This window comes from Bubalus kerabau, chromosome X (genome assembly GCF_029407905.1).
Source record: "Bubalus kerabau isolate K-KA32 ecotype Philippines breed swamp buffalo chromosome X, PCC_UOA_SB_1v2, whole genome shotgun sequence".
Classification (NCBI taxonomy): Eukaryota; Metazoa; Chordata; class Mammalia; order Artiodactyla; family Bovidae; genus Bubalus; species Bubalus kerabau.
The window spans coordinates 9373553-9384001 of NC_073647.1; the positions used below are offsets into that span (position 1 = coordinate 9373553).

At 41.0% G+C, this 10449-nt stretch overlaps 1 long non-coding RNA gene across 5 annotated transcripts in view; it reads left to right on the forward strand.

Annotated features, from left to right (window-relative positions):
* LOC129639765 (uncharacterized) overlaps positions 1-10449 on the forward strand; it is a 315100-nt gene that overhangs the window by 235585 nt on the left and 69066 nt on the right. For all 5 annotated transcript variants that reach the window (XR_008708585.1, XR_008708584.1, XR_008708582.1 and 2 more), the window contains one exon: positions 1195-1319. This is a non-coding gene — a long non-coding RNA (uncharacterized LOC129639765). The remainder of the gene's footprint in view (positions 1-1194; positions 1320-10449) is intronic.

Genomic DNA, 10449 nt, shown 5'->3' on the forward strand with positions numbered 1-10449 from the left:
TCTGTGAAAAGATGTCATTGGAATTTTGATAGGAATTGCATTGCATGTGTAATTGGCTTTGGGTAGTATGGACGTTTTAACAATATTCTTTTTATACAGGAAATGGGGATATCTTTCCCTTTATGTCTTCTTCAATGTCTGTCCTCAGTGTCTTATTGTTTTGGTGTATAGATCTTTTGACGTGCTTGGTTAAATGTATTTCTAAGTATTTTACTGTGTTTGCTGTATTGTAAATGAGATTATTTTCATTATTTCTTTTTAAGATACTTTGTCCTTAATGTATAGAAATGCAACTGATTTTTGTATGTTGATCATAGGTCTTGCAAATTTACCAAATTCACTGAGGAGTTCTAAATTTTTTAATGCAGTCTTTAGGTTTTCTGTATATAAGATCATGTCATCCTCAAATGGACAATTTAACTTCGTCCTTTCTGATTTTGATGTCTTTTATTTTCCTTGCCTACTTTCTCTGAGACTTGAGTACAATCCTGAATAGGAGTGGTGAAAGTGGGCCCCCTTATCTTGTTTCTGTTCTTCGAGGAAAAGCTTTCAATTTTTCTGCATTGAGGATGATGTTAGCTGTGGGCTTATTGCAGATGGCCTTCATTATGTTGAAGTATGTGGCTTAGAACCTAATTTGCTGAGATTTTTTTTTTAATCATGAAAGGATGTTGAATTTTGTCAAATTCTTTTTTTCCCCCACCTGTTGAGATGATCATATGATTTTATCTTTCATTCTATTAATGTGACATTTACTAATTTGTATATTTTGAACCTTCCTTGCATCCCAGGGGTAAATCCCTCTTGATTGTGTGCTATGGAATTCAATGTGATAGTGTTTTGTTGAGAAATTTTGCATCTACCTTTATTAGGAATATTGGTTCATAATTTCTTATAATATCCTTATCTGCTTTTGGTATCAGAGCAATGCTGGTCTCATAAAATAGGTCTGGGAGTGTTCCCCCCTCTTTGAATTTTTGGTAGTTGAGAAGGATTGGCATTCATTCTTTAAATGTTTGGTAAAATTCACCAGGGAAGCCATCTGGAATCTCATCTTGGAATTTTATGTGTTGGGAGTTTTTTGATTACCCATTCAGTCTCCTTATTTGTTACTGTTCTGTTCAGATTTTCAGTATCTTCATGATTCAGTCTTGGTAGGTTGTATGATTCCAGTCATTGATCCATTTCTTCTAGGTTATCCGATTTGCTGGTGTGTAATTGTTCATGCTGCTGCTGCTCAGTCTCTTCAGTCGTGTCCGACTCTGTGCGACCCCATAGATGGCAGCCCACCAGGCTCCTCCATCCATGGGATTTTCCAGGTAAGAGGACTGGAGTGGGGTGCCATCGCCTTCTCCGGTAATTGTTCATAGTTATTCCTTAAAATCCTTTGTATTTGTGTGGTATCATTTATAATGGTTCCTTCTCATTTATAATTTTGCATCTTCTCTTACTTTTCATGACAGGTTCTAACTATAAGTTTTTCAATTTTGATTATCTTTTCAAAGAACCAACTTTTAGTTTCATTGATCTTTTTTCTCTTTTCATGTTCTCTATTTCATTTATTTACACATCTTTATTTCCATGTTTCTCTTAACTTTGGGCTCATTTTTTTTCTAGTTCCTTGAGGTATAATGTGTGGTGGTTTGAGATCTTTTTCTAAAATTAATGTAGGCACTTTTTACTATAAACTTTCTTCTTTAAAATGTTTTTGCTGCATAAATTATATGTTTCTATTTTTATTTGTTTCAATACATTGTTTTTATTTCCCTTTGATTTCTTTGACCCATTAGGTGTTGAGGAGTGCACTATTTAGTTTCCATGTATTTGTGAATTTTCCAATCTTCTTCCTATATTTGATTCCTAGTTTTATAACAATTCAGTCCAAAAAGATACTTGATAACATTTCAATTTTCTTCCATTTGATGAGACTTGTTTTGTCTCTTTGGGATAACTATTACCATTTAACAGTTGTTGTCTTAACTTGCCTAGGTCTTGACTGTCTACATATGGCTTTCCCATCTTGTTTTGAATCCTCACCACTGCCTATGAGATTTCTGCTTTCAGGAAAGGGCTGTGATGCTGGATACATTGTTGCAGATTTACGTATAAAGCGGTAACCCGGGGACAATGCGCTTTAGAAGAGAGGATGCAAGAATGTTTTCTTGGAGTTATTAAGAGGTCATGTTCCTTGACAAAGGAAAAGCGTCTCTAATGTAAAAGTCCCGATGATTTAGTCCAAAGATTGTGGACTGTGTGCTTCGTTAAATGTCTCACTTTTTCATTGCTACTCCATGCGTTGTAAAGACTAGTTTCCCAATCAGTCCACTACCCCTTAAATCACCTTCCCTGTGTCCCTGGGGGACCCTAGTGCCTGTGAATTGGGTAATAGTACACTTCTTGTACTAATTATAAGTGATAGAACACTTATATGGAACACTCTTTACACATGCCCCATGTCAATCTGTTCCAGGCCTGGCAACAGTGAGCACCTCCCTATGAGACAGAACATTTCTTGGGGATTATTGTACTCCTCTGGTTAGTCCATTAGTGTTTGTCATCTTGCCCCAATTTCACTGTGACCCTGTCTTCGATTGGCCAGAAATGTATTGCACGTCCTACATATCCTATTGTTGAAGCTCTTAAGACCTTGCTGAAATTAAAAATTCTACAGATGCCAAAAGCCATACTTCCAATCAGGCAGAAAACAAGCTTACCACAGTGAAGAAAGTCTGGCTCCAGTGGAGAGATGTCTTCCCCCCTCACTCCAGCATTGAGGTGGAGATCTCCATGTACCCAAACTTTTAGTGCCTTCCACTCAGGAGCTTCTGCTTCAAAGGTTTTAGCCCAAAGCAAGGCTATATGCCGTCACCCCCACCCTGTGGCATAGTGGTGAAGACTCTGCCTGCCAGTGCAGGATTTGCAAGAGATGCAGGTTCAATTCCTGGGTCCAGAAGGTCCTCTGGAGAAGGAAATGGCAACCCACTCCAGTATTCTTGCCTGGGAACTCCCATGGACAGAGGAGGCTGGCGGGCTACAGCCCATGGGGTTGCCAAGAGTCTGACATGACTGAGCACACACACACACACACACACACAGAGACACACACTTTCCTAACGCCATTCATCAAAAGTTACTAGGCTGGACAGCCCCCACATCCCACGTGAACCAGTCTCCCTCAACCACAGAGAAGAGGGAAGTTCAAAATGGGGAGTGGAAAAGGAGAGGAGTCAGGATGCGAGGGATGGTTAGCTATGAGGGATGGGGACAAGTAGCCCAGCAAGTTTTGACTCCTTCCTCCCTATCTTGCCTCACAGTCTTTGGTGGCATTGCCTCCGTTAAGAACTTCAGGCAAAGGAATAAAGATGTAGAATCATTTGCCCTAAGAGTCAGTTGGTTAATAGGCTGGCTGTCCAAGGCACCTACCACCCTATTTTCACCTAGGTTCACTGGAAGTTGGTTCAAATTTCCTCTCGAAGGCCTTCCCCTTTAATTCCATCCCCCAAAACCTTCAAATACTGTGAGCTCCCTTTGGATTCCTGTGCAGTGCCTACCTCATTTTCTTGGGAAGCCCAGAAGAGTCTTAGTATATCTTTCACTGTGTCTGCCTCTGATACCTTGGGGCTACTTTGCTTAAACAGAATTGCAGAACTAGACGTAACTGTGCTTTTTCAGGTCTGAGTGTAATGGTTGAGGAAAACCAATGGGTTCTTGGTTTTCCAGATGATGGTATAACGTTATACTGAAAGGTTGTTGCTGATCGAAAAGACACCGGGATTCTTGGCCTCCGGAGGAGAAGAATTCAATCCAGGGCCAGAGACGAGGCTTGGTCGCTCAGAGCTTTTGTGTAATAAAGTTTTATTGAAGTATAAAGGAGATAGAGAAAGCTTCTGACATAGGCATCAGAAGGGGGCAGAAAGAGTACCCCCTGCTAGTCTTCAGCTGGATGTTATATAGTCACTGCTGTTAAGTCACTTCAGGTGTGTCCGACTCTGTGCGACCCCATGGACTGCAGCCTACCAGGCTCCTCCATCCATGGGATTTTCCAGGCAAGAATACTGGAGTGGGTGGCCATTAGCAGTCTGGTAATCAAAGAAAGGAATGTCTTAAAACTCAGAATGGCACCAGGCCCCTCATCCATAAGATGCATTTTGGGATCATCTTGGCGCCAGATGATTCATCCCAGGCCATGAAACGATTGACTTGAATCTTGCAGAAGGGCAGATTACCCTACAAAGAGTTTCGTTTACATAGATTAGGCGAACAATATCTGAGTGTAACATACTGGTTTGTCAAGTAGGTTCTGAGGCATTAGGCGGAACCGAGTTGAAGACAGTCTGGGGCAAATGCATAGTACATTAACATAGCTTAAGACAAACATTTCCATAAGAAAAATACATTGGTTAACTCAAGGTTTGAGAATAGTTAACTTCAGGTGAAACCAGGTGTCATTATGGCAACACAGTATTTTAAGAGAAACCTCCTTTTAAATTTGTAAAGGGAAGGAAAAAAAAAAATCACTAGTTTGTTTCCGCCTGATGTTTGAGCGAGAGAAATATGTCTGACACTTGCAGCCTGTTTCCTCTGTGTGGAGACCCCTGGCCTTCCTGCCTGTTACCCTCTCAATACCACACAATCACGTGCTGGATTTTTGTACTTTCTCTATAAAACATCTGCATCTTTACCTTTTTTATCATGCTAGGTTCTTGATTAACTGGATTTTATTTCCTTTGTATTTTCTTCATGAAATTTCTTTTAGGTGGATGCCCTTTACCCAGGTAATTCTGGTAGATGAGCTGTTATGCCTTCTCTCTTCTCAGAGTGAACTTCTATTAGGTCATTCTTATTCTGAGCACTCACCATTATTAATTTTTCCCACAGTTAACAAGTCTGTTTTTAAACACAAGTTATTTTTTCACGCCCAGGGGCACATTCTTCAGAGCATTCAGCTTCTTTGTAACTTGTTTGATCTTTGCATATGAAAACAAATACAACAGAACCTGTTCTGTAGTCTGTCATGCGGAGGGCAATCAAATAGGCTATTGATAATTCAGACCTGAAGGTTTTCAGAGAAATGAAATGTTCTTAAGAGGTGGTGCAGGGCATAAAGGGCCTCCACTTAGGTGCGCCTGAGCAAGCTGATGGCTTCCAGGTGGGTATTTGTATGGGGAAGAGGTGGTATTGAAATTTTGTATATGAACACCTAGGAAGCAAAGAAAGTGAGCAGTGGGAGGGTATTGCAGTAGAGGGGGCAAGATGGTTCGTATTTCTACTCCAGTCTGGACTAGGGACTAGATCCAAGTACAATAGCAAGATGGGCTATTAGAATGAGGCATTTTTGGAATTACAGGCCAGTATCACTGATGAACATAGATGCAAAAATTCTCAACAAAATTCTACCAAACAGAATTCAATAACACATTAACCAGGTCATACACCATGATCAAGTTGAGTTTATTCCAGGGATGCAAGAATTCTTCAATATATGCAAACCAATGTGCTACAGCCTATCAACAAATTGAAAGATAAAAACCATATAATAGATGCAGAAAAAGCATTTGACAAAATTCAGGACCCATTTGTGATTAACACTCCAAAAAATGGGCATAGAAGGAAGCTACCTCAACATAGAAAAGTCCATATATGACAAGCCCACAGTAAACCTTCTCAATGGGGAAAAACTGAAAGCACTCCCTCTAAGATCAGGAACAAGACAAGGGTGCTCACTCTCCTATCATTCAACATAGTTTTGAAATCCTAGTTATGCCAATCACAGAAGAAAAAGAAATAAAAGGAATCCAGATGGGAAAAGAAGAAGTAAAGCCTCCCTGATTGCAGATGACATGATACTCGACATAGAGAACCCTAAAGATAGTATCAGAAAATTACTAGAGCTAATCAGTGAGTTTAGCAAAGTAATGGGATACAAAATCAATACACAGAAATCACCTACATTCCTATATACTAACAATGAGAAATGAGAAAGAGAAATTAAGGAAACAATTCCATTCACCATCGCATCAAAAAGACTAAAATATCTAGGAATAAACCTACATAAGGAGACAGAAGAACTGTATAACAGAAAATCATAAGACACTGATGAAAGAAAGCAAAGATGACATGAACAGATGGAGAGATATTCCATGTTCCTGGGTTGGAAGAATCAGTATTGTGAAAATGACTATGCTACCAAATGTAATCTACAGATTGAATGCAATCCCTATCCAAATACCAATGGCTTTTTTCCCACAGAACTAGAATTGTTTCAGTTTCATATGAAGACACCAAAGACCCCAAATAGCCAAAGCAGTCTTGATAAAGAAGCATGGAGCTGGAGGAATCAGCCTTCCTGACTTCAGATTATACAACAAAGCTACAGTCATCAAAACAGTATGGTACTGGCACAAAAACATAGATGCACACAAATAGAACAAAATAGAGAGCCCAGAAATAACCCCCGTGCTTATGGGTACCTTCTTTTTGACAAAGGAGGCAAGAATATACAATGGAGCAAAGATAGCCTCTTCAATAAGTGGTGCTGGGAAAACTGGATAGTTACATGTAAAAGAATGAAATTAGAGCATTTCCTAACACCATACACAAAGGTAAACACAAAATATACTAAAGACCTAATATAAGACCTGCAACTATAAAACTCTTAGAGGAAAACATAGAACACTCGATGACAGAAATCAAAGCAAGATCCTACAGTAATGGAAACAAAAACAAAGGTAACAACTGGAACCTAGTTAAAGTTAGAAGTTTTTGCACAGCAAAGGAAACTATAACCAAGGTGAAAAGTCAACCCTCAGAATGGGAGACAATAATAGCACATGAAACAACTGACAAAGGATTAATTTCCAAATATACAAATAGCTCATACAATACCAGGAACACAAATAATCCAATTAAAAAGTGGGAAAAAACCCTAAACAGGTATTTCTCCAAAGAAGACATATACATGGCTAACAAACACATGAAAAGGTGCTCAACATCACTCATTATTTGGCTCACTCACTGAGTCGTGTTCGATTCTTTGTGACCCCGTGGACTGCAGCACGCCAGGCTTCCCTGTCCAGCACCAATTCCCAGCACTTGCTCAAACTCGCACTCATCAAGTTGGTGATGCCATCCAACCATCTCATCCTCTGTTGTCCCCTTCTCCTCAGCGTCATTTCTAAGGAGTCAGTTCTTTGCATCAGGTAGCCAAAGTATTGGAGCTTCAGCTTCAGCCTCAGCCCTTCCAATGAGTATTGAGGACTTACTTCCTTTGGGATTGATTGGTTGGATCTCCGTGCAGTGCAAGGGCTCTCCATGAGAGTTCTCCAACACCACAGTTCACAAGCATCAGTTCTTCAGTGCTCAGCTACTTTATGGGCCAACTCTCACATCCATACATGACTACTGGAAAAACCATGGCTTGGACTACAGGGAACTTTGTCGGCAAAGTAATGTCTTTGCTTTTTAATATGCTGTCTAGGTTTGTCATAGCTTTTCTTCCAGGGAGCAAGCATCTTTCAATACCATGGCTGCAGTCACCATCTGCAGTGATTTTGGGCCCCCCCAAAATAAAGCCTCTCACTGTTTCCATTCTTACCCTATCTATTTGCCGTGAAGTGATGGGACTTGATGTCATGATCTTAGTTTTTCAATGTTGAGTTTTAGGCCAGCTTTTTTAATCTCCTGTTTCATTTTCATCAAGAGGCTCTTTATTAGAGAAATGAAAATCAAACCTATAATGAGATCTTGCCTCGCACCCGTCAGAATGCCCATCATTAAAAAGTCTACAAACAATAAATGCTGGAGAGGGTGTGGAGAAAAGGGAACCCTCTTGCACCGTTGGTGGCAATGTAAATTGATACAGCCACTATGGAAGACGGTATAGAGATTCCTTAAAAAACTTAGCAAACCCACTCCTAGGCATATACGCTGAGGAAATAAAAATTGAAAAAGACACACGTACCCAGTGTTCCTTGCAGTAGTCTTTACAATAGCTAGAACATGGGAGCAACCTAGATGTCCATCAAAAGATGAAGGGATAAAGGAGCTGTGGTACATATGTACAATGGAATATTACTCAGCCATATAAAGGAATGCATTTAAGTCAGTTCTAAAGAGGTAGATGAACCTAGAGCCTATTATACAGAGTGTAGTAAGTCAGAAGGAGAAACGTAAGTATTGTATACTAACACATATATATATGGAAACTAGAAAGATGGTACCAATGAATTTATTTGCAGGGCAGCAATGGAGAGACAGACATAGAGAACAGCCTTATGGACATGGGAGGGTGGGAGGAGAGGGTGAGATGTATGGAGAGAGTAACATGGAAACTTAATTACATAAGTAAAATAGATAGCCACTGGCAATTTGCTATATAACTTGGGGAACTCAAACAAGGGCTCTGTATCAATCTAGAGGGGTGGGTTGGGGAGGGAGAAGGGAGGGAGGTTCAAGAAGGAGGGGACAAATGTATACCTGTGGTTGGTTCATGTTGATGTCTGACAGAAAACAACAAAATTCTGTAAAGCATTTATACTTCAATTAAAAAATAAGTACCTTTTAAAAACCATTTTCAGAAGCATGACGCCCAGTATGCTCAGGAATAGGTGTAACATGGAGTGAAAAGGGAAAGTGGTGATAGAGCAGGTATTTAATCTGGCCTGCCTGAAACATTTATCCTATTTGCAAGGTTCAGAAAAAGAGTTCAATTGGGAATCCACATGTCTAAAAATATTTGAAATGTTCAAATCAAATGATAAACCATTAAATAGGTTGTATCTCCTTCCACGACAAATGTACCTTCCTAATGAGCTGAAAGGCCAGGTTGGGATTTAGAATTCTCAGACTCCTCTAAGTTCTGCCCTGATGGCGTGGGAAGAGCTGCCCTCCTTCCCTTCCCCCGGCCATGCCCTGGTTCCGAGGCCAGGCCACATCCCCTTCTGGGCCTACAACACCTCCTTGGGCGTGCGAGCACCAACCCCAGCAGTGAGTACAGTCAGCCCTCCCCAGGACAGGTCTAAGAGGAGCACATGGGGCCTGGAAGCAGGCTAGGGACTGTTCAGGGCTGCCAGGTACCTGGAGCATGGGCTAGCAGGGACACACCCCTTGTTCCCATGGGCTGGGCTCCTGGCCCTGGCGAGAGGGGTGTGGCTGGAAGAGGACCAAAGTGGCCCTCTAAAGCATAGAGCTCAAGACAGAGATGTCTCTGCCTGGGCCTGGAAGCAATAGTGTTTTAACAACCAGCACCGCAGAAATACTAACAAATCAGAACCAGGTTGAAGGGCCTCAAATTGTCCTAGTTGACCTGCCCTTTTAGTTGAAATCATGGTGACGGGGAATGCTTTGCCTTCTGTCTCACTATGTGGTTCTAGCCATAAGGAATAATATAACACATTTTAAAATGTTCACACTGGTGACCAAAAAAAAAAAAAGTTGTGGGGATCTTAAGTTTACTTCACTTTAATTGACATTAAATACCTACGAAGAGGAAAATTCATTGCCTAGGCCTTTAGGAAAGAAAGATAGATAAAACCCTTAAGGTCGCAGCCATTTAAAGGTTGAGTGCAGGGGTTGGTTTTGATGGAATAGGTGGATGTAGTGTGTGTATTTGCATGTGCACACACTTAGAATAGAAGACATGCCACCACAGAACATGACAGTATGTTATCAGTTACCTACAAGAAGGTCAGGAGCCGAGCCCCTGGGAACAAAGTATGCTCCACCTAAACCATGTTTCAGATACCTAGGAAGCCTGAAGTAAATGCAGAAATGAGCCTGTCTAGTCTCAAACCCCCAGGTCTTTCCCCTTCTCTGATCCTCCACTCTGGTCATCTACAACTTTATCTTTTTATTAACTTAAACAGAGTTCAAAGATTAAGTCCACTTTCTCCCTTTTCTCTTTGTATTTTTCTTTATTATGATATACTTCCCATCTGCACAAAATTATAAAGAATACTAGTAGAAACACTATTTACCCACCACTCAGTTTAAGAAATGTAAATTAGAGATACAGTTGAAGCCCACTACGTATCCCTCCCCAATAGGATCGCTGTCCTTGTCTTTCCCCAAGAGGTAACCACCATCCTAAATGTGGTTTATCTTTCCATTGCATGCTTTTCTGTATGCTTGCATATGCGTACATCCTGACAGGCAACTCTGTATGTATCTACTATCCATTTCTGCTCAGTGAAGGTTCCCTTCGACTTCATATACCCGGTATCATGTCTGTGACTTTCGGGAACTAGCTCTGTCCCTTGGATATTTTTCTGGTGCCATCCCCTATCCACAGCCTCGCTCTGTCTCAGCCCCTGTGAATCCTAATTTCCTCGCCAGTCCAGCCCCGACCGTCCTGTTCAATTTACCTCCAGCAGCCGCAAGGCAGTGAACGAAGGCTGGTCACCAAAGGTGGGTCTCAACTTCTCCCCCTGTGGCTGTCAACCAGTGCTTCTC